We start from the raw sequence: 24,456 nt of genomic DNA on the forward strand, positions 1-24,456 counted from the left end.
CCTCTTCTCAAAAAAAAGCCACATATTAGACCCTTATGCTCTCCTTATCCAGGATTGCCAGGGATAAAAATCTTCCCCCTGAAAGAAAGGCACATTCAATGTATCCATCAACTAAAATGCCTCATGGTACATTTGGAACCATAAAAGTTCAATTTTCCTTGAAAAATCTTAAACAAATAAAAAAGGACCTGAATAAATTTTCAGACAACCCTAATCAATATATATGGGAATGTTCCAAAACCTAACCCAGGTTGCTGAAAGAGCACAGGCCATCCCTAATGAAGGGGACTCTAACACTCTCTCGCTGCTTCTCTTAATACACTAAAATTCTGCTAAATGTAATTAAGACTGATAAAAATAAGAAAAATAACTCTATATGTACAAAAGTAACAGATATATAAAAAAGACATAAGGAATGGGAATGCATTTTTGTTAAAGGTAAAAGAAAGTAATTTTGTCCAAAACAAGACTGGTTATTTGGAAAAAAATAGCTTGGGACAAAATCTAAATGCAAAGGAAAGTTATAGAAGGTTCATGAAAGGAAATCTTTGAAAAACAATTTTATATATAGTTAGGACACTAAAGTTAAAATAAATAGATTTTAAAATCTACTAATACAAGATGAAAATTCTACTTTTCTCTCTATTCAAAAAAGTTGGATTGTAGATTTGCTCTTGAAAAAAAAATATATATATATACATATATATATATATATATATATATATATATATATATATATACACACAAAGGTCTTTTCCCTTTTATCTGCCAAAGCAAGCCAAAGCTTTATGTTTTGTCTTTATCAGGTCTTTAATACTGAGTTAAAATTTCTCAATATTAAAAGAGCTAGGTTTTACTAACAACTATGTAAACCTCCATATTTGCCTTAAAAGATTGCTTATTGCCACCGTGGTTAAATAAATAATTAAAATTTATAATAACCTATAATCCTATTTAGGATATACTTGATAACTTTCTAAGGTCTTAACAAACTTCCCAAGATTTAAATTGTAAATAAAATCTTTTTAACCAATTAGGACTTTTTATTTAAAATCTTACTTGAAAAGCCCTATCAAATAATAATAAACCTTAAGCTATATTGTTGGAGTCAATGCTATAATTGCTCAAATATACATAAAATTCCTAAAATTTTAGTATGTTTTGATATAAAGTCATCACTTGGTATTCTATTTATCAAAATGTTCTATGTCACAACTAATTTTTCTTGTCAATTACGTCATAATAATTCTCATATCACATTATGAACCATGTCCTTTTTTAAGCCTTTTTTCATTTATAGTTATTTGTCATTATAGCTATTGCTCTTACAAAATGTGTTTCATATCCAAAAAGATTTATAAAACAAAATTTAACACAAATACATGTATTTGACATCTTTAAAATCATAAAACAAATGGGAAAAATTTCTAAAATTAAAAAACTACATTCAAACTAAACAAAAATTAGTAACAAACTCAACAGAAAAAATTTTTTATCAACTATTAAAGGACTCTTATTTGGGCTTCCTTTTATTTTTGTTATTCTAATCATATTTTCTCCTATGTTTCTTCACCTGATGCCAAGACTCCTTCACTGCCACAATGTCAAGCCATCATTAAACATATTTAAAACTACTCTTATTAAAACAAAAGGATGAGATGACACTCCTAGGGCAAGATTAATGAGAGCCCTATTTATATTAAATCATCTACAATTAGACAAAAATTTTCACTCTGCAATGTTCAAACATTGTCAAATGGAACAGGAACTCCCGAAACCAAAGGTACGGTATAGATTGCCCAATGAGGGGCCATTCTGAAAGGGTCCAATACAATTGTTAACCTGGGGGAGAGGTTTTGCTGCTGTGCTTTCTCCTCAAGGTCCTGTGTGGGTACCTGCTCGGTTAATAAAACCACATCATGAGCTGGCACAAGGGACTCAAGAATCCAATACCAAACTTCAAACTGATGGTGGTGGCCACTCCCAGCAGGATGTAGAATCCAAAGGAAAGGAAGATTGATCACTCAGCCAACCGAGACATCTCCCGGGGGTGATGTTAAAAAATTAACCTCACGGCTGAAGAGGTTTTAATTAACACAGGCACACCTGTGATCCCTAAAAATATGTTTCTGTCCATCATCTCTTGACTTACTGCCAACTTAAATAAGGTAGTACTCCTGCTACTATGTCTGCATTCTTTACCTGTTGCTTCTATTCACCCACACTCTACTTTTACTTCTAAAATACCTATCTTATCTAATGACTCCCCTATTACAGGGGGACACTGGGTTTCCATTAACGTTGATGATTCGTCTAACTATCCATCCTATAGGATCTCTATAAATTGGACTTCTTCTCACTTAGGCATCTCTCTATGTTTCCATTATAATACTAATACTCATAATACTAACCTAAGCCTCTGTGTCCCTCTTCACAAACAATGGTATATAAATAGCATATTTAAAACATCAGAAGATATAAAGAAGACATCCGGATGGCCAACAGGCACATGAAAAGATGCTCAACGTCGCTCCTCATCAGGGAAATACAAATCAAAACCACACTCAGATATCACCTCATGCCAGTCAGAGTGGCCAAAATGAACAAATCAGGAGACTATAGATGCTGGAGAGGATGTGGAGAAACGGGAACCCTCTTGCACTGTTGGTGGGAATGCAAACTGGTGCAGCCACTCTGGAAAACAGTGTGGAGGTTCCTCAGAAAATTAAAAATAGACCTACCCTATGACCCAGCAATAGCACTGCTAGGAATTTACCCAAGGGATACAGGAGTACTGATGCATAGGGGCACTTGTACCCCAATGTTTATAGCAGCACTCTCAACAATAGCCAAATTATGGAAAGAGACTAAATGTCAATCAACTGATGAATGGATAAAGAAATTGTGGTTTATATATACAATGGAGTACTACGTGGCAATGAGAAAGAATGAAATATGGCCTTTTGTAGCAACATGGATGGAACTGGAGAGTGTGATGCTAAGTGAAATAAGCCATACAGAGAAAGACAGATACCATATGTTTTTGCTCTTATGTGGATACTGAGAAACTTAACAGAAACCCATGGGGGAGGGGAAGGAAAAAAAAATAAGGAGGTTAGAGTGGGAGAGAGCAAAAGCATGAGACTCTTAAAAACTGAGAACAAACTCAGGGTTGATGGGGGGTAGGTGGGGGGGTGGGAGAGAGGGGAGGGTGGGTGATGGGTATTGAGGAGGGCACCTGTTGGGATGAGCACTGGGTGTTGTATGGAAACCAATTTGACAATAAACTTCATATATTGAAAAAAAAATAAAGGGAAAATAAATAAATAAATAAATAAATAAATAAAACATCAGAAGATAAATCTTGGGTAAATACTATTAAATATCAACACTTTGTCCTCACCATTGGAGTAGAAGGAAACCTAACTGAGGGAAAATGAATACCAGAACCTCCAATTCTAGTATGTACCAGACCCTGGCTGGAGATGGGGTCCTATGATGGCTTCTCATGGGACCTCTGCTGTTCTCATAATTTTACCCAAATATCCTTGTTTAACAATACAATCCTTGAAAATTGGGGACCCCAAGGACTTATGGTGATGGAAATTAATAGAACTTGGTAAGGACATATCTAAAATTGGTCACTTCCTTTCCATCATGACACTTCTAATGCCATATGAAATCCTGGATTTGTGGGTCCAAAACTTAGACTCAAATACTCTATGAATGCCTATTCCTCTATTAAAACTTCTTCTTGGAGGATTGGCTTGCCATTTGTTCAAAAAGTTATGTTTACATTGACAACTTAAGAATCAGATTGCAAAAACAATTTTAGAGCTCCAACAAGAAGGCCAACAGGTCATAATTGACACCCTCAAGAATATCTCTAACTGGATCAACCCAAAAAACTGGACCTCTGGGTTCAATCTACACTCCTGATTGAACACTATTTATTATAATATTGCTAATAATCTTGTCTTTTGTTACAGTTATCAAAATGATGATGTTTCTTTGCTCCTCTAACAATTCACCCAAGGTGTTCTTCACCAATACCCAGATGCTTACCATTCCATGACAGCTCCAAGTTCTGCTAATAAAACACAAAAGGAGGGAGATGTGGAGTTATTTCTAGAGAATGTATCGTAAGCCCTGAGAAAGTGAATGGGGTAATTGCTGAAACATCAGCGATATTCTGGTCTCAAGGCTGTCGATGTGAGAACAGAGCCCCATGATCTCCCAAGAGCCAGTTAGGGAACAGATCCACTGTAATTGCTTAGCTGTCCTTGAAACTGCACATATTCCCTACATGCTTTCACGTCAACACCAGATGTGTATTTAGTCTATGTCTGGAGGCTCTTTGTGTCGATGTTTAAACCTGGCGAACATAAAATAAAGATAACGTGCAGTTTGCTGTTGCTGCTGTTCGCTGGCAGAAGCAGCCGTGCAGTCCATTCAGTCTAAGTGTCTGAGAACTTTTTCTTCAGTGCGCAGCTACAGTCTTTTAAAGGAATTAGCCACTGCATTTACTTTTCTATATTTTTAGAATTATTATTTAATCACTTTATCTACATCATTGACTTAAAGGTTTCTTTAATACTTTTACTTATTTCTGGTTTAATTTCTTGATTGTTTATTCCCTTATTTATTAAGATAAATCCTAAATTCTTTACTGTTTGTATGTGTTTCTTTTTAAATTATTGGGACTTCCAATATTATACCAATGGTTTTCTTTTTTTTTTTAACAAAATTTTGTTATAAAGCATTTTATTTTATATTACTGACTAGGTAGCATATAATTGCTCTTATAATATCTTCTTTTGTAGAAATATCATTTCACACTATGATTTTTAATTATGTTTAACTTCCATGTAACTAAGATGTCTTTGGCCTCCTTTTTGCTTTTTTTTTTTCAAATTTTATTGGATGACATCCGAAGTACATGATCTACAATACAAACATTTTCATTAGGGTTATTCAGGTTTGCCTATTGCCAAGAAATATGTTTTTATTAATGGGATATGAATGTCTGTATGTATCAATAGCATGGAGTTCTTTTACTGAATGGTATTGCCTATTGTATCTCTAATGCTAGGAATTCATTAATTGTGGGTGTCCATGCACACACACCTATTAGAGTTAGCCCTTTTTAACTGAAAACTCCTTTCAATATTTCTATGCCTGATTCTGCTTTCTATTTTACTTGCATAGTATTTCTTTCTCTATGTTTTCAAACTGCATTTCTTTCTCACTACCAGAGAAATCCAGCTTATTCATATTTAGTGTAATGATTGATGTATTTGACTATGTTACTCTCATCTTAATTTTTGTTTCTATTAGTCATATTTTAATTCCCTCATTTTTTATGTTTAACCATGTTTACTTCAAGTGTTCAACTTGTTTATTTGAAAGTAATTGTATTTATATGTCTATTCCATTAATGCTAATCTTCCACTGACATACACATAATTAGATGCATAATTCCTTCTTATTCTGAAGAAATTACCACTTATTTCTGCCACCATGATAACCTCTTTCACCTGGCATCTTTTGCTCCACTAAAATGATACCTTGATCTTACTGACTTTGTCTTCTCTATTCTTCTCACTCTTTCCCCAGTAAAAGGTCTTTGGGTCCTTCTTCACTTTAGCATTCACTGCTATGAGTCTATGAGATAGTTTGGTTTAGTTTTGTTTTTTGTTTTTGTTTTTGTTTTCTTTTACTTTTATATCACTAACACATTTATCTTTGCATTTTTTACAGATTTTATGGAGTCCTTATTTAGCACTTATATTACATATTCCAATAATTATGGTTATCTTTTTAGCTTTAGCTATATTTAGATTACAAGGATCAATACCTTTATTGTTTACTATGTTCTTTATCTTTCAACATCTTGTGGTCTTCATTCAGATTCATCTTATGCTTGGTTAAAATAACCTCTCTTACAGTTTTCGGTTGAGTTATGCAAGGAATAATGACTCCAAATACTTTTTTTTTAATTTTTTTAATGTTTATTTATTGACAGAACCAAGTGGGGGAGGAGCAGAGAGAAGGAAGACACAGAATCCCAAGCAGGCTCCAGGCTCTGAGCTGTCAGCACAGAGCCTGACACAAGGCTCGAACTCACGGACTGTGAGATCATGACCTGAGCTGAAGTTGGACGCTTAACTGACTGAGCTGCCTAGCCGCCCCTGACTTCAAATATTTCTGCTTCTCTGCCTTCTGAAGGCTGAATGATACTTTGGTTATATAATTATAAACATAAGTATGTAAGATCAATTTGCTCTTAGAATATCCTGAACGTTGTCATATGCTACAGATATCCAATGCTGAAAAAAATAATAGTCTATTGTTATTTTAAGTTTAAATAACTATTATAGAATTTTCCTATAAGATTAGAAGGCCAATGACTTTGTTTTACTGCTTATCTGAAAACTAATGAGAAGTGGTAAAAAAAAAACAGATTATAAAAACATCTATATGCTGAGGACTGGGGTAGGCAAAAGAAAAATAAAATCTGTTAGAATTATAGCAATTGTTCCTTATTTGGTTTGTTTTGGTATGTTGAATAAAATCTCTAAGTCCGAATAGTACATAACCATCACTCAATAATAGCTTGAAAAAGCACTGAATGTAAATTCAATCTTAATATTTTCTATCACTAACCTAAATTTTAAATTATAGATCTCTAAACATGATACAGAGACTTCAATTCACATTTATATATTCAAAACAGTAAGTGTAAGGTACAAACTTTTTATTTAAGTAATTTTTTGGTGTGAATACACATTATAACCTCAATCAATATCCATATCTAGGCCAGATTCAATATACATTGTAATGTCATAGGCTCAAACATATAATTCAGACTCTACATATGTCTGTTGCAAAAAAATAAATAAAAATAAACCATTAGATCTTAGTTTCCAAATAACAAATAATATGAAAACCAAAAATATTCTGTTTTTTCACATATTCTCCTAATTTACACATTTTCTTAAATTATGTTCAATGTGTACATAGATATAATGCTTCTAATGTTAGTGTTTGATTTACTAACATTTAGATTTTCTGTTCTGCTTTTCATAAATACAGATATCTTCTTTGGTAAAAGTACCTACAGTCCTTTGTATTAAATTACATATATTAGCCTGATTAATTATAATAACTCCAATTCTATGGATTAAATTCACATTAGCTTAAATAGCTCAATTTTTTGAGTTTCCTAAAAGAACACATTTTTTGGTTTCAAAAATTGCCTATTTTTATTAAAAAATTTTAAAAGCCTATTTTTTAACCTGTATTTTGACAGAAAAACTGTAAGAGATTTTCACACCAAATTATCTTGATCATATTGAACAGTGTATTACAGAGTGTAGTGCCATCTATTGGGTAACGTTATTTCCAAATTGTGCTCATGTTGTTTGTTTTGTTTTGTTTCAAGTATATTTTGATAAAACCTTAACATACAAAAAAAAGGGGAGGGGGCTCATCATTTACCTACATCATCATTAACTATTTCCACTTACACATAAAAAATCAGGTTAGTTGTTTGTTTGCTGATTCTGTGGTGTTACTGAGTTAACTACCACCAAAACCAAACATAGATAAATGAGATGAAGTTTCATCTATAATGACTAAGAAATCAGAAAGACACATTTGGTGAATCTCTCTCTTATAAAGAATAATTTTAAAGATTAAATATGTTTATAACATTGAATTCGTGTCTACAAAGATACAATCTTCAAAATGTGGATATTATTATCAGGCTTAGCAAAAAAAAAAAAAAAATGATTTCATGGGGAAGGCCATGTTGTAATTCTGCTTGTAAATATGAATATTTGTATAAAAAAGGAGGCACAAAGAAGGAAAAGACCCTAAAGCACTGAAAATATTTCAAAGATATAGGAAAATATATATTCTTAGAGTTGGATTAAGATGATCCCAATGCTTTATATAAGGGTGTTAGCTATCCTGCTATGCTCTTACTGTAAGAATTGACAAGAAATAATTTTGTTTTGTGATTATGACACCTTCTATGCAGGATAACATTCTGGCAATTTAGCAAAACAAAGGCTTCATCTGAGAAGCCTCTTTCCTTGCCATACTATATTGAGGTTCTATTTTATTGGAAGCTTGAGGTTAAGAAATGTGTCCCAAGAAAGGCAGGAAATGAAAAAGAATTCTCTCACTGTAGTAAGGTCTCTTTTGTGATAGTACTGTTGTATAGAGTTTAATTAGATGATAGGAAGAGACCTAATGTCACTGAGAGAGAACATAATTGAGGTGCGTCACAGAGCCAGCCTTCTACTCTAAAGCTTTTATTTTGTGAAGTCAGGAGTACTGCTGTATTCAGGTCCAAATGGTAGAGTTGGGGGGAATAGTTAAGCATTGAGTGCAGAATATATGCCAAATCTAAGACCTAAAATATTATATTTAGAGCATGAATATAGTTTATGCCAAATGTTTAAAATAAGATGTAAAAAGCTAGAATGAGGAAATTCTTCCTAAATTTTTTTTTATATACTGTGAATTGAAGGGCAAAATAGAATTGTATGCTCCCAGGTGAGCTTCATCAACTTCTCTCTCTCTCTCTTTTTTTAACGTTTATTTATTTTTGAGACACACACACACACACACACACACACACACACACACACACAGTGCAACAAAGGAGGGGCAGAGAGAGAGGGAGACACAGAATTCGAAACAGGCTCCAGGCTCTGAGCTGTCAGCACAGAGCCCTACGTGGGGCTCAAACCCACAAACCACAAGATCATAACCTGAGCCAAGATCAGATGCTTAACAGACTGAGCCACTCAGGTGTCCCTCGTCAACTTCTCTTAATGGTGTACACTTTATAATTTGAATTTGGGTTAAATATGTTCACTATCTACATTGAATTGAGTAACACTGAGAATTGACTATTTAAATAGCTAAAGGGAAGTTCAGAAAGATAGTTACATTTTATATGAAAATTAGAATAAATGTATAGTACATATGTTTAGTTAATTCCTAATTAACCAAACACTGGAACATATTTAGAACATATAAACATGCACACATAGTTTTATTCTCATAATAACTCCCTTATTTAGGCAAGGCACTTTTATTATTTTGTGATTTAACAGAGAAGGAAAGCGCAACATAAAATTTAAATCATTCTTTCAAATTTCCATGTGTAATAAGCAGTAGAGGTTGTACAAAAATTCTGTCCTCCAAATTTCACTTCCTGGGTTCTACACCTGTGTCAGTCTGCCTCCAAGATTCTTGTTTTCACCATCTTTGTAATTGCTCAGACTTGCACACTCTTACTAAAGAACAAACAGTACGTATTTGCTCAGGAGCTTGACTAGAAGGAAAAGTATATTATGTTGACTCTCAATGTTTTACATAATTTTTAGGGCTTTAAAAACTTTTTTTTAACTTTGCAAATAAAGAAATCAAAAATACCAAACAAGCAGTGCTGAGCAAAAAAAAAAATGATCAATAAAGAAATATTTCAATAACTTATTATATAATTAGATTACTTTATTCTAGTATCACTGAATTTTTTCAAGTCAGTCTTTTGTTTAATTTCTCTTTAGTAAAAGTAAAAATAAAATGTATGTACACATGATAGAAACTAACCAAAAATATGTTGTTTCAGAATACAGATTTGAGGAAGTTTATATGATGATTATGGAAATATCTTTATGTGTACAGTTTAAAAAATGCTAATTTTATGGCACAAGGAAGAAAACTTCTGTTTTCTTGCTTAAAAGTCAAGTATCAATTTTAAAAAGTTTCAAATTATTTCCAACTACTAACTACTGTTATATTACAAAGATTGAGGGCCATGTGCGATCTACTAAATTATGAAATAGGAAAAAAAATGTTGGAAAGAAAGCTATCAATGAAATTTTTCCTTTTTTAAAATTTTATGTGTTTTGTTATAAGCTTTTCATAATAAAAAGATGCCCAACAATGTTTTTCTTTATAATACTTCCCCTAATAATGACCTTCATAGTGGTATTTATTCACAAGTGACTCATGTAAATTTAAAAAGCCTACCTGTTGTGAAGATAGCCCTAATTTTTGTTAGGGGTGTGTGTGTGTGTGTGTGTGTGTGTGTGTAGGGGGGGATTTTTTGGTATTTAATTTTTAGTTTTTTTTTTTAGTTTTTTTTTTATTCCAGTTAATTAGCATACAATGTCATATTAGTTTCAGGGGTATAACATAGCGATTCAACACTTCCATACAACACCCTAGGCTCGTCACAAGTGTGCCGCTTAATCCCCATCATCTGTTTCACCCATCCCCCCAAATATTACCTTCTGGTGACCATCAGTTTCTTCTCTATAGTTAAGAGTCTCTTTCTTGGTTTGCCTCTCTCTTTTTCCCTCTTCTTCTTTATTTTGTTTCTTAAATTTCACATATGAGTGAAATCATATGATATTTGTCTTTCTCTGACTGACTTATTGCACTTAGCATTGTACTCTTTCTGACAACCCCATATAATTGTGGGCTCATTTCTGGGTTTTCTATTCTGTTCTGTTGATCTATGTGTTTATTTTTGTGCCAATTCCATACTGTTTTGATCACTGTAGCTTGGTAATATAACTTGAATTTATAACTATAATTTCCTTCTTTTTTCTGGAATTATGATGCCTCCAGCTTAGGTTTTCTTTTTTCAAAGTTGCTTTGGCTATTCTGGGTCTTTTGTGGTTCCACACAAATTTTAAGATTGTTTGCTCCAGCCCTGTGAAAAAGTTGTGATAGTATTTTGCTAGGGATTGCATTAAGTTTATAGATTGCTTTGGGTAGTATAGATATTTTAACAATATTTTTTCTTCCAATCAATGAGCATGGAATGTTTTTCCATTTGTTTGTGTCCTCTTAAATTTCCTTGATCATTGTTTTATAGTTTTCAGAATATAAGTCTTTCATCTCTTTGATTAGATTTATTCCAAGATATCTTACTGTTTTGGATGTACTTGTATGTGAATGGAATCAATTTCTTAATTTCTCTTTCTGCTGTTTCATTAGTGGTATATAGAAATGCAACAGATTTTTGTATGTTGATTTGGTATCCTAGTACTATGCTCAATAAAACTGGTGAGAGTGGACATCCCTTATTGTATTCCTGACCATAGAGGAAAAGCTCTCAGTTTTTTCCCAAAATGAATATTAGCTGTTGGGTTTTTCATATACAGCCTTTATTGTGTTGAGGTATGTTACCTCTAAAACTACTTTGTTGAGAGTTTTTACCATAAATGGATGTTGTACTTTGATACAGACTATGAGTCTGGATTTCTCTTTTGTCCAGCAGAAAAGTGGACACAGAACGGAAAACAAATGAGGCTAATGTCTGGGAGGAGACATGAGCCCAGAACAGGGGTTTCGTCTCCCTAGTTATTGAGGCTCAAGATCTTACACACATGGTGAACGTGAAAAAAACAATCTGATAGTAATCATTAACTTGTGTGTGTAAGAAGCAAAGGGTCTGGGGAACAAATGGAGTTTGAAGTTGTGATCAAAGTATATTGGCGCCAATTGGAAAGTAGTTTCCTGCAAGTGAGATAACAATTATGATATCTTGCTAACTAACCTTGTCGGCTTGTACCCTGTGACGACGGCTTTCCGCCCTAAGCTTTTTTAACCCATTAATTTAAGTATAAGGAATTCTTGAACCTATTTGCCTACAGTACTTTGTCAAAAGTTTTTCTACATCTATTGAAGGGATCGTATGGTTCTTATCTTTCCTTTTATCAATATGATATATCACGTTGATTGTTTTGAGAATATTAAACCAGCCTTGCCACCCAGGAATACATCCCACTTGATACTGGTGCATGATTTTTTTTAATGTTTATTTAGTTTTGAGAGAGAGAGAGAGAGAGAGAGAGAGAGCAGGGAGGGGCAGAGAGAGAGGGAGAAACAGAATCTGAAGCAGGCTCCAGGCTCTGAGCTGTCAGCACAGAGCCTGATGCAGGGTTCAAACCCACAAGCTGTGAGATCATGACCTGAGCCAAAGTTGAATGCTTAACCGACTGAGCCATGCAGGGTCCCTGGTGAATGATTTTTTAAATATATGATTGGATTCAATTTGCTAGTATTTTGTGGAGTGTTTTTGCATCTATGTTCATCAGTGATATTAGCTTGTAGTTTTCTTTTTTTAGTGTCTTTATCTGGTTTTGGTATAAGGTAATGCTTGCCTCATAGAATGAATTTGGAAGTTTTCCTTCTTTTTTCTACTTCTTGGAATGGTTTAGGAAGAATTGGTATTAACTCCTCTTAAATGTTCGGTAAAATTCCCCTGGGAAGCCATCCGGTCCTGGACTTTTTTTGTTTGGCATTTTTTGATTACTGATGCAATTTCTTTGCTGATATTCAACTTTTCTATTTCTTCCTGTTTCTGTTTTGGTAGTTCATAGGTTTCTAGCAATTTATCCACTTCTAGCTTGTCCCAATTTGTTGGCATATAGTTTTTCACAATATTCTGTTATAATTGTTTTTGTTGTGTTGGTTGTTATTTCTCCTTTCTCATTTGTTATTTTATTTTTTGGGGTCCTTTCTTTTTTTCTTTTTGATAAGTCTGGTTAAGGGTTTATCAATTTTATTAATTTTTTCAATGAACCAGCTCCTGGTTTTATTGATCCACACTACTGGGTTTTGTGTGTGTGTGTGTGTGTGTGTGTGTGTGTGTGTGTGTGTTTTAATTTCTATATCATTTATTTATTCTTTAATCTTTATTATTTTCTTCCTTCTGCTGATTTTAGGTTTCATTTGTTCTTTCTCTAGCTCCTTCAGGTGGAAGATTAGTTTATTTGAGATTTTTCTTGCTCCTTGGGATAGGCCTGTATTGCTACCTACTCTTGTGACCAATTTTACTGCATCCCAAAGGTTTTGGATAGCTGTGCTTGTATTTTCATTTGTTTCCATCTATTTTTTTTTAATTTTTTCTTTGATTTTCTGGTTGATCCAGTTATTGTTCAGTAACATGTTGTTTCATCTCCATGTATTTGTGATCCTTCCAGATTTTTTCTTGTGGTTGGCTTCTAGCTTCATAATGTTATGGTCAAAAAAATGCAAGATATACCTTTTTTTCTATTTGTTGACGCCTATTTTGTGATCTAATATATGATCTATTCTGGAAAATGTTCCATGTGCACTGGAAAATAATGTGTATTCTGCCATTTTAGGATGGAGTGTTCTGAATATATGTTAAATCCATCGAATTCATTGAATCATTCAAAGCCTTTGTTTCCTTGTTGATTTTCACCTTAGATGATCTGCCCATTGACGTATGTGAGGTGATAAAAGTACCCTACTATCATTGCATTATTATTAATGAGTTCCTTTGTGTTTGTTTTTTTTAATATTTTTTTTTCTTAACATTTATTTATTATTGAGAGACAGAGACAAAGCATGAGCATGGGAGGGGCAGAGAGAGGAGGGACACAGAATCTGAAGCAGCTCCAGGCTCTGAGCTGTCAGCAGAGAGCCCAATGTGGGGCTCGAACCCACAAACTCCAACATCATGACCTGAGCCAAAGTCAGATGCTCAACTGACTGAGCCACCCAGGCATCCCTCCTTTGTGTTTGTTATTGTTTTGTCTATGTGGGTGCCTTCATGTTGGGTGCATATATATTTACAATTCTTATATCTTCTTGTTGGATTTTCCCCTTATTACTATATAGTGCCCTTCTTTGTCTCTTGCTATGGGGTTTGTTTTAAAGTCTAGTTTGTCTGATTTAAGTATTGCTACTCTGGTTTTCTTTTGACATCCATTTGCATGATAAATGCCCTCCATCCCCTCACTTTCAATCCGCAGGTGTCTTTAGGTCTAAAATGAGTCTCTTGTAGGCAGCTATAGATGGATCTTGTTTTTTAATATATTCTGTCACCCTATGTCTTTTGATTAGAGTGTTTAGCCCATTTACTTCAAAGTAATTGATAGCTGTGCATTTATTGCCATTTTATTACTAGTTTTATTGTTGTCTCTGGAGATATTTTATGATTCTTTTTTGTCTTCTCTCTTTCATGTTTTGTTGATTTTCTTTAGTGATATATTTGGATTTCCTTCTCTTTATTCTTTGCATGTTTATAAGTGGTTGCTGATATATGGTTACCATTAGGTTTGTATATAACTTGTTCTGCCAATGGCAGTCTATATTAAGTTGATGGTCATTCAGGTTTGGGCCCATTCTTTCTCCTTTCCTCCCTTTTAGGTATATGTTATTATATTTTATATCCATTTTTGTATGTGTTAGGTATGTACCTTTTAGGTATATGTTATTATATTTTGTATCCATTTTTGTATGTGATTTTCTTGACTGATTTTTACAGAAATATTCATTTTTTTTTTTGCTTTTTTGTTGTTGTTTCCTACTTTTTTAATGTCACTTTTGGTCTCTTCTTTACACTCAGATAGTGGCCTCTAATATTTATTGCAGGGCTGGTTGGTTTAGTGGTTACAAACTCCTTTAGTTTTTCTTTGGGAAGTCTGGGAAACTTTTTTTTTTAAAACTCTTTATCTCCCCTTCTGTTCTCAAGGATACCCTTCCTGGATAGAGTATTCTTGGCTGCAGATTTTTTCCCATTCAGCATGTTGAACATATCATGCCACTGCCTTCTGGCTTATGAAATTTTCATTGAGAGATCTGCAGTTAGCCTCATGGGTCTTCCCTTGTATGTTAAGGGCCTCTTTTGTCTTGCTGCTTTTAGAATTGTTTTCTTTATCACTATATTTTGCAAATTTAATTACAATATGTCTTGTGTTGGTCTGCTTTTGTTGATTTTGATGGGAGTTCTGTGTGCCTCCTGGATATGGATGTCCGTTTCCTTCCCTAGATTAGGAAAGTCTTCAGCCATTTTTTCCTCAAATAAATTTTCTGCCTCCTTTTCACTCTTCTTCTGTGACTCCTATGATATGAATGTTATTACATTTTTAGAGTCACTGAATTCCCTAACCATTTTCTTGTGATCCATAATTTTTTCCCTTTTGTTAAGCTTCATTAGTTTCCATTATTTTATCTTCTATGTCACTTACTCCTCTGCTTCTTCCATCCTTGTGTCCATTACATTTAGTCTGTTTTGAATCTCAGCTATTGTATTTTTCATTTCTGTTTTTTTTTTAACTCTTTTATCTCTGTGGTAAGGGTTTCTCTGATGTTTTTTTTTTTATTTTTTTCTCAAGCCCAGTGAGTATCTTTATGATCATTGCTTTAAACTATCCATCAGCCATGTTATTCATATCTGTTTCACTTAGATCTCTGGCAGTAGTCTTATCTTGCTTTCATTTGGGATAAATTCCTCTGTCTTTTGTCTAAATGTCTGCCTTTTGTGTGTTAGAAAAACATGTTATGGCTTCTGCTTCTGAAAGTAATGGCCTATGAAGAAGAGGTCATGTAGTGTCCAGGACCTCCTGATGCTTCAGGGCGTGTCTCTGGTGTGTGCTACATGTGTTCTGTGGTTGTGTTTTGGCTGCACTATCCTTTAGGATAGTTGTCTGCAGAGGCACTCCTTGCCTACTGCAGGCAGTGTTCACTTCCTGGTCTGAATGTGATGAGTTTTAAGTAGGTGTGCTCTGGTCTTCTTGTGAAATGAGATCTGTCATCACATCCACCAGAATTGAGGTCCTGCAAAACTCTCAGGTTAGGAGGTATGAGCAGAGGTTTGTGCTGGTCTTCTGGGTGAGGGACCCACTGCCCTGGGACTGAAGCAAGCGTGACTGAGAAGGGCAGTTCCACCAGAGTGTAGAATACCCAGTGGGTTTTAGTGTAAGCAAGTTACGCAGCCAGTGTTGGTTATGAGCTTCTTCCCAGAGGTGGCTCTGTGCTTGTGCTGCGAGGTAGGGGAAGGAAATGGAACTGGCCAGCTCCTTTTTTCCTGGAGAGATATCTCTGTGAATGCTGCCTCTCAGGCATGTGTTCAAAGAATAGCAAATAATCTCCTCACTATGGGCCCCAGGACCCCTTCTGATCACTGTTGCACCTGTCTGTCCCCAGGTTCTTTGCCTGCCTTCACTCTAGTAGTAGCACATTCGTTCTAGGCTCTATTCCAGCCAAATCCACTGACTATTTGTTTGTTTGTTTGTTGTGTGTGTGTGTGTGTGTGTGTGTGTGTGTGTGTGTGTTTTGGGTGATGATTATATTTTTATGTTTTATTTTTTTTATTTATTTTTTATAATTTTTTTTCTATGTTTTATTTTTTAATATAATTTATTGTCAAATTGGCTAAAAAACAATGTATACAGTGTGCTCTTGGTTTTGAGGGTAGATTCCCATGATTCATCACTTATGTACAATACCCAGTGCTCATCCCAACAAGTGCCCTCCTCAATGCCCATCACCCATTTTCCCCTCCCCCTCACCCCCCCACATCAACCCTCAGTTTGTTCTCTGATTTAAGAGTCTCTTATGGTTTGCTTCCCTCCCTCTCTGTAACTATGTTTTTCCCCTTCCCTTCCTCCATGGACTTATGGTAAGTTTCTCAAGTTCCACATATGAGTAAAAACATGTATCTATCTTTCTCTGACTGACTTATTTCACTTAGCATAATACCCTCCAGTTACATCCACATTGCTGCAAATGGCAGGATTTCATTCTTTCTCATTGCCAAGTAGTATTCCATTGTATATATAAACCACATCTTCTTTATCCACTCAACAGTTGATGGACATTTAGACCCTTTCCATTATTTGGCTACTGATGAAAGCACTGCTATAAACATTGGGGTACATGTGCCCCTATGAATCAGCACTCCTGTATCCTTTGGATAAATTCCTAGTAGTGCTATTGCTGGGTTGTACGGTAGTTCTAATTTTAATTTTTTAGGAACCTCCACACTGTTTTCCACAGTGGCGGCACCAGTTTGCATTCCCACCAACAGTGCAAAAGGGTTCCCTTTTCTCCACATTCTTGCCAACATTTGTTGTTTCCTGAGTTGTTAATTTTAACCACTCTAACCGGTGTGAGGCGCTATCTCAGTGTGGTTTTGATTTGTATTTCCCTGATGATGAGTGATGTTGAGCATCATTTCATGTGTGTGTTGACCATCTGGATGTATTCTTTGGAAAAGTGTCTATTCATGTCTTCTGCCCATTTTGTCACTAGATTATTTGTTTTTCAGGTGTTCAGTTTGGTAAGTTCTTTAGAGATTTTGGATACTAATCCTTTATCTGATATGTCATTTGCAAATATCTTTTCCCATTCCATCAGTTGCCTTTTAGTTTTGTTGATTGTTTCCTTTGCAGTGCAGAAGCTGTTCACCTTGATGAAGTCCCACTAGTTCATTTTTGCTTTTAATTCCCTCGCCTTTGGGGCGCCTGGGTGGCGCAGTCGGTTAGGCGTCCGACTTCGGCTCAGGTCACGATCTCGCAGTCCGCGGGTTCGAGCCCCGCGTCAGGCTCTGGGCTGATGGCTCAGAGCCTGGAGCCTGTTTCCGATTCTGTGTCTCCCTCTCTCTCTGCCCCTCCCCCGTTCATGCTCTGTCTCTCTCTGTCTCAAAAATAAATAAACGTTAAAAAAAAAAATTTTTAATTCCCTCGCCTTTGGAGATGTGTTGAGTAAGAAATTGCTGCGGCTGAGACCAAAGAGGTTGTTGCCTGCTTTCTCCTCTAGGGTTTTGATTGTTTCCTGTCTCACATTTAGGTCTTTCATTCATGTTGAGTTTATTTTTTGTGTATGGTGTAAGAAAGTGGTCTAGTTTCAGTCTTCTGCATGTTGCTGTCCAGTTCTCCCAGCACCATTTGCTAAAGACTGTCCTTTTTCCATTGGATGTTCTTTCCTGATATGTCAAAGATTAGTTGGCCATACATTTGTGGGTCCAATTCTGAATTCTCTGTTCTACCAGTCTATGTGTCTGCTTTTGTGCCAATACTATGCTGTCTTGATGATTACAAATTTGTAGTAGAGGCTAAAGTCTGGGATGGTGATGCCTGCCACTTTGGTTTTCTTTTTCAACATTTCATTGGTTATTTGGGGTCTTTTGTTGTTCCATACAGATTTTAGGATTATTTGTTCTAGCTTTGAGAAGAATGCCAGTGCAATTTTGACTTGGATTGCACTGAATGTGTAGATTGCTTTGGGTAGTATTGACATTTTAACAGTACTTATTCTTCCAATCCATGAGCATGGAATTTTTTTTTCCATTTCTTTGTGTCTTCAATTTCCTTCATAAGTTTTCTATAGTTTTCAGCCTACAGATGTTTTACATCTTTGGTAAAGTTTATTCGTAGGTATTTCATGGTTCTTGGTGCAACCATGACTGGGATTAATTTCTTGATTTCTCTTTCTGTTGCTTCATTATTGGTGTAGAGCAATGCAACCAATTTCTGTACATTGATTTTGTATCCTACGACTTTGCTGAATTCATGTATCAGTTGTAGCAGTCTTTTGGTGGAGTCTTTTGGGTTTTCCACGTAGAGTATCATGTCGTCTGCGGAAAATGAAAGTTTGACATCTTCTTTGCCAGTTTTGATGGCTTGTATTTCATTTTGTTGTCTGATTGCTGCTTCTAGGAATTCCAACAGTATGTTAAACAACAGCGGTGACAGTGGACATCCCTGTCATGTTCCTGATCTGAGGGGGAAAGCTCTCAGTTTTTCCCTATTGAGGATATTAGCTGTGGGCTTCTCATATATGGCTTTTGCAATGTTTAGGTATTTTCCTTCTCTCCCGACTTTCTTGAGGGTTTTTATTAAGAAAGGATGCTATATTTTGTCATATGTTTTTTCTGCATCTATTGACAAGATCATGTGGTTCTTATCCTTTCTTTTATTAATGTGATGTGTCACATAAATAGGTTTGCGAGTACTGAACCAGTCCTGCAGCCCAGGAATGAATCCCACTTCATCATGGTGAGTAATTCTTTTTATATGCTGTTGAGTTTGATTTGCTAGTACCTTGTTGAGAATTTTTGCATCCATGTTCATCAGGGATATTGGCCTGTAATTCTCCTTTTTTGTGGGGTCTATGTCTGGTTTGGAAATCGAAGTAATGCTTGCTTCATAGAATTAATCTGGAAGTTTTCCTTCCCTTTCTATTTTTTGGAATAGCTTGAGAAGAATAAGTATTAACTCTGCTTTAAGTGTCTGGTAGAATTCCCCTGGGAAACCATCTGGCCCACGACTCTTATTTGTTTGGAGATTTTTGATAACTGATTCAATTTTTTCACTAGTTATGGGTCTGTTCAAATTTTTTATTTCTTCCCATTTGAATTTTGGAAGTGTGTGGGTGTTTAGGAATTTGTCCATTTCTTCCAGGTTGTCCAATTTGCTGGCATATAATTTTTCATAATAATCTCTGTAAATTGTATTTCTGAAGGGTTGGTTATGATAAGTCCATTTTCGTTCATGATTTTATCTATTTGGGTCCTCTCTCTTTTCTTTTTGAGAAGTCTGGCTAGGGGTTTATCAGATTTGTTTTGTTATGTTTTTGTCTTTAAAAAAACAGCTCTTAGTTTCATTGATCTGTTCTACTGTCTTTTTTTTTTTTTTTTTTTTTTGGATTCTGCATTGTTTATTTCTGCTCTGATCTTTATGATTTATCTTCTTTGGCTGGCCTTGGGGTTTCTTTGTATATTGCTTCTAGTTTCTTTAGGTGTGCTGTCAGATTTTGTATTTGGGATTTTTCTTGTTTCTTGAGATAGACCTGTATTTTCCTCTTAGGACTGCCTTTGCTGCATCCCAAAGGGTTGGACTGTTGTGTTTTCGTTTTCATTTGTTTCCATATATATATATATATATATATTTTAATTTTGTCTTTAACTGCCTGATTGACCCATTCGTTTTTTAGTAGGATGTTGTTTAGCCTCCATGTATTTGGATGTTTTCCAACCTTTTTCTGTGGTTGATTTCAAGTTTCATAGCATTGTGATCTGAAAATGTTCATGGTATAATCTCAATTCTTTTATATTTATTGAGGGCTGTTTTGTGACCCAGTATGTGATCTATATTGGAGAATGTTCCATGTGCACTCGAGAAGAAAAGTTCTAAATAGATCTTTCAAGCCCATTTGGCCCAGTGTATCATTTAGGGACATTGTTTCTTTATCGATCTTATGCCTAGATGATCTGTCCATTGTTGTAAGTGGAGTATTAAAGTCACCTGCAATTAATGTATTCTTATCAATATGATTGCTTATGTTTGTGATTGTTTTCTATATTTGGGTTCTTCCAAATTGGGTTAACATTTATAATTGGTAGCTCTTCTGGATGGATAGACCCTGTAATTATGATACAATGTCCTTCTTCATGTCTTGTTACAGCTTTAGTTTAAAATCTAGTTTGTCTGATATAAGTATGGCTATTCCATCTTTCTTTTGACTTCCAGCAGCATGATAGAAGCTTCTCCATTCCCCCACTTTCAATCTGAAGGTGAACTCAGGTCTAAAATGGGTCTCTTATAGACAGCAAATAGATGTATCTTGTTTTTTTATCCATTCTGATACCCGATGTCTTTTGATTGGAGTATTTAGTGCATTTATATTAAGTGTTATTATTGAAAGATATGGATTTATTAGTGTCATCGTGTTATCTCTAGGTTTCATGATTGTGGTGATGTCTCTGGTCTTTTGTAGTCTTTGCAACATTCCATTCACAGAGCCCCCCTTCAGATCACTTGTAGGGCTAGTTTAGTGGTGATGAACTCCTTCAGTTTTTGTTTGTCTGGGAAAATCTTTATCTATCCTTCTATCCTGAATGACAGCCTTGCTGGATAAAGGATTCTTGGCAGCATATTTTTCCTATTCAGCACATTAAATATTTCCTGCCAATAACTTCTGGCCTGCCAAGTTTCAGTAGATAGGTCTGCTACTACCCTTATGTGTCTACCCTTGTAGTTTAAGGCCCATTTGTCCCTAGTTGTTTTCAGAATTCTTTTTCTTTGTATTTTTCCAGTTTCACTATGACATGTCATGCAGAAGAGCGATTCCTGTTACATCTGAAGGGAGTTCTCTGGGTCTCCTGGATTTCAATGTCTGTTTCTTTCCCGAGATTGGGGAAGTTCTCACCTATGACTTGTTAAAGTACACCTTCTGCCCTTTTCTCTCTTCTTCTTCTGGAACTCCTATGATATGGATATTATTCCATTTCATTAAATCAGTTAGTTTTCTAATTCTCCCCTCGTGGTCTAGAATTTTTTTATCTTTTTCTCAGCTGCAAGTTTTTCCATAATTTTATCTTCTATTTCACTTATTCTTCCTTCTCCCTCTTCAATCCTTGCTGTCACTGCATCTAATTTATTTTGCACCTCATTTACAACATTTCTTAATTTGTCTTGACTATTTTTTAGTTCCTTGATCTCTGCAGTGATAGATTCTCTGCTGTCTTCTATGCTTTTTTCAAGCCAAGCAATTAATCTTATGACCATTATTCTAAATTCTTGATCAGATGTATTGTTTATATCTGTTTTGAGCAATTATTTGGCTATCATTTCTTCCTGGAATTCCTTTTGAGGAGACTTCTTCGTTTCATCATTTTGGCTAGTTTTCTGTCCACTATGTGTTTTAAAATCTTGTTATGCATTTTGCACCTGCTAGCACTATTATATTAAAGAGGAGTCATACACTTTCCAGAGCCTGGTCCTTCAGGAGGTATTTTTTTTTGGAGTGTGTTACATGCTCTCTGTTGTTGTCACTCTGGTTGCTTTATCTCCCTACTCGCAGTGATGTTTCCTACCCTCCACCAGATGTGCTTTGATTTGTTTGTTGAAGTAGCTCTGTGGGAAAAAAAAAAGGAAAGAAAAAAAAAGAAAGAAAAAAAGAAAACAAAAAAGAAAAAAAACAGGAGGGGGCAGCGGCGGTGGAAGAGGCCTTATGCCATACAAATAGAGAAATGACAGGGGCATAAAAAAAAAGGAAAGAAAAGAAAATTGACCAGGGAGAGAAACTATATGGCTAAATCCAGAGACAGACACAGGAAAATAAAGAAGGAAATATAGAACAGGTATAAAGAGAATAAATTTGTCTGCTTAAACAAACCAACAACCAGAATAACCAGACTAGAGGAGGGAAGAAACAAGAAGGAGAAAAAGGAGGGAAAAATATGTATATAAACTTTCCAAGAATTAAATCAGAAAATGCAAAAATGCTAACTGCCTTGAAACCAGTGGTAGCACTGGTCTGGAGGAGGGGCTGTCTGGTTTGTCAGCATCAATACTGCTCCTATAGATACAGTTACCAGGTGCAGAGGCCTATGGTTTGGTGTAGGCAGGTCCCACCTCCACTGTGGGCCTGCTGTCTATTCTCTGAAGCCCCACATTATTGGTGATGGGGAGAAAAATGGCAACACCCCAGTCTCTCCTCCCCAGACTGAGTGTCCCAAATCACTCTGTTCAGACAGTCCTCACACTGCTGCAAGGGGGCAAGCATTTTGTTTTTGTTTCTGTGTGTTTGTCCACAGTCTCCCATGCCACTCTGGGGCTTGCCTGGGATTCAAACCCAGATGTCTTAAAGGGTCCCACTCCATCCACCCCAATTCTGGGGAAGTGCCACTCTGCCCCACCAATGAAGGGCCTCCTCACAGCGCTGCATGGGTGTGAATGAGGTGGTTTGTCCTGCTCTACTGACTCCTGTGTCTCCCTAGTGCTCAGGTGGGATTTAAACCCTGAGGTCTTAAAGGGTTCCACTCTGTGTGCTCCAGTTCCAAGGAAATGCCTCTTCGGCCCACCAATAAATGGCCTCTGGCTGGTTGGCATAGGCACGGTCCTTTTTCCTTTGAATATATACCTTCTTCCCATGGTATTCAAGGGAGGGGATGGCTTTTTCTCACTGTGGACTGTGCCTCTGAACTAGTTATGGAGGCTGGGGCTGACTCCCCTCCTCCCCAGGTGTGGGAACAGGGCAGCTGGCCCAGTCCAGAGAAAACCCCACAGTTAGAGATTCGATCTTTATCCATTTTTTTCTGATCCCCAGTGCAAGGTTTTCTCTTGTCGAAATACAGTCCTACATTTCCACAGCCTCTCCTTCTCTTCCCTTTGTTTCTGCACAGAAGAGGTAAATCTAACGACGTTTAAAACTCCAGGCTTTAAGCCCCACTGAATGAAATAACACAAAATTCAGCCCCTTTAGTTTTCCTAAGCCAATGGCTTTGGGGAAATGTTATGCTTATGCATTCCCTGGTATGCTCCTCTCTCTTTCACCTTTCTCTGTGACCACAGCTCCTTCCCTTCTGCAGCAGCCATGATTTGTTTCTCCCCTACACCTCCTCTCTGCACTTCCTACCTTCTTCAATGTGGCCTCTTCTCTCCCTTTACTTATGGAGTCTGTTCTGTCAGTCTTCAGGTTTGTTTCTGGGGTATTTAGTATGATCTGATGGTTATCCAGTTGTGTTCATGGGACAAGGAGAGCCTAGGGTCCTTTTACTCCGCCACCATCTTCCTGCTCCTCAAGGAACTTTTATGCAGCTGTTTTTGGACCTACATCCCAGAACTCTCCCTGAAATATCTTGAATGCCTTCTCATTAATATGCAAGACAATAAAGAATCATTTACTTCTAGTTGACCATACTATGTATTCCTATATACTGCTACCAATTCTTATGAAACTGTCTCTATTTCATTAATTAGCCCATGCGGACCTCATCCTTTCTCTCCTTAAAAATCATCTTCTTTCAACATTCCCTCTATGTGTTCCATGAATGGTCATGCAGGTTGTGTTTTGTCCAAAGTCACTGACCAAGGTGGTGGGATTAGGGATTAAAATCCAACCAGTACTACTACTCAAGCTGTGCATCCCATGAAGCTGCACTGTCCTGGAGGAAGGCATACCTTATTGAAATAAGCCTTCCTAGAGGGGGCATTTTTTTCTTTCAAATTTATTCCTTCACAAGATGTAACAAAAGGTGTCCATTTTTTGATGTTTTGCTGGTGACAGCTTTCAACCATGCCCATCTCCTTTTCCTTCTCATCTCACACCTGGGCAAACTTCTAAGAAATCCTGGGTGCTCCTCCTTTGGTGAGGGGGTCAAACCACACAATACTTTGTTCACAGGCAACCCTCATTCTGGCTGCATAAAACTCCCAAGTCAGCTTCATTTCCTGACTCTGTCAACCATTTTCAGTCCTGCTTGGAAGCTACCATATCCATTCTTTTATGAATTATAATAAATATACTCATTCTTTCTTGGTGCATATATGTTGTCATCAGTCTAAACATTTAAAACAAATTTTGGGTAAGGGTACATTGTGTTTCTGTGGAGTGATCACAACAGAGGGGATGCTTTTTTCGTCTCAATTCCCACAAAGGCCCAGTACATGCTGTAAATGCATAACATGGTTGTACTTAGAATAATGGCTACAAAGGGGAAGGCAAAATGTTACAGAAATAAGCACAGAAGAATCGGCAAAAGTAGCATAAGATAAAAGCAAGTGTGACTTGGAAACAAAATACCTGTGTCTAAGAAAAATCAGAATCTACCAATACTTGAATTACAGGAGGACCCAAGTGACAGTTTGGCAGTTGTGCTGGATA

The sequence above is a fragment of the Leopardus geoffroyi genome, chromosome B1, assembly GCF_018350155.1.
Source record: "Leopardus geoffroyi isolate Oge1 chromosome B1, O.geoffroyi_Oge1_pat1.0, whole genome shotgun sequence".
NCBI lineage: Eukaryota > Metazoa > Chordata > Mammalia > Carnivora > Felidae > Leopardus > Leopardus geoffroyi.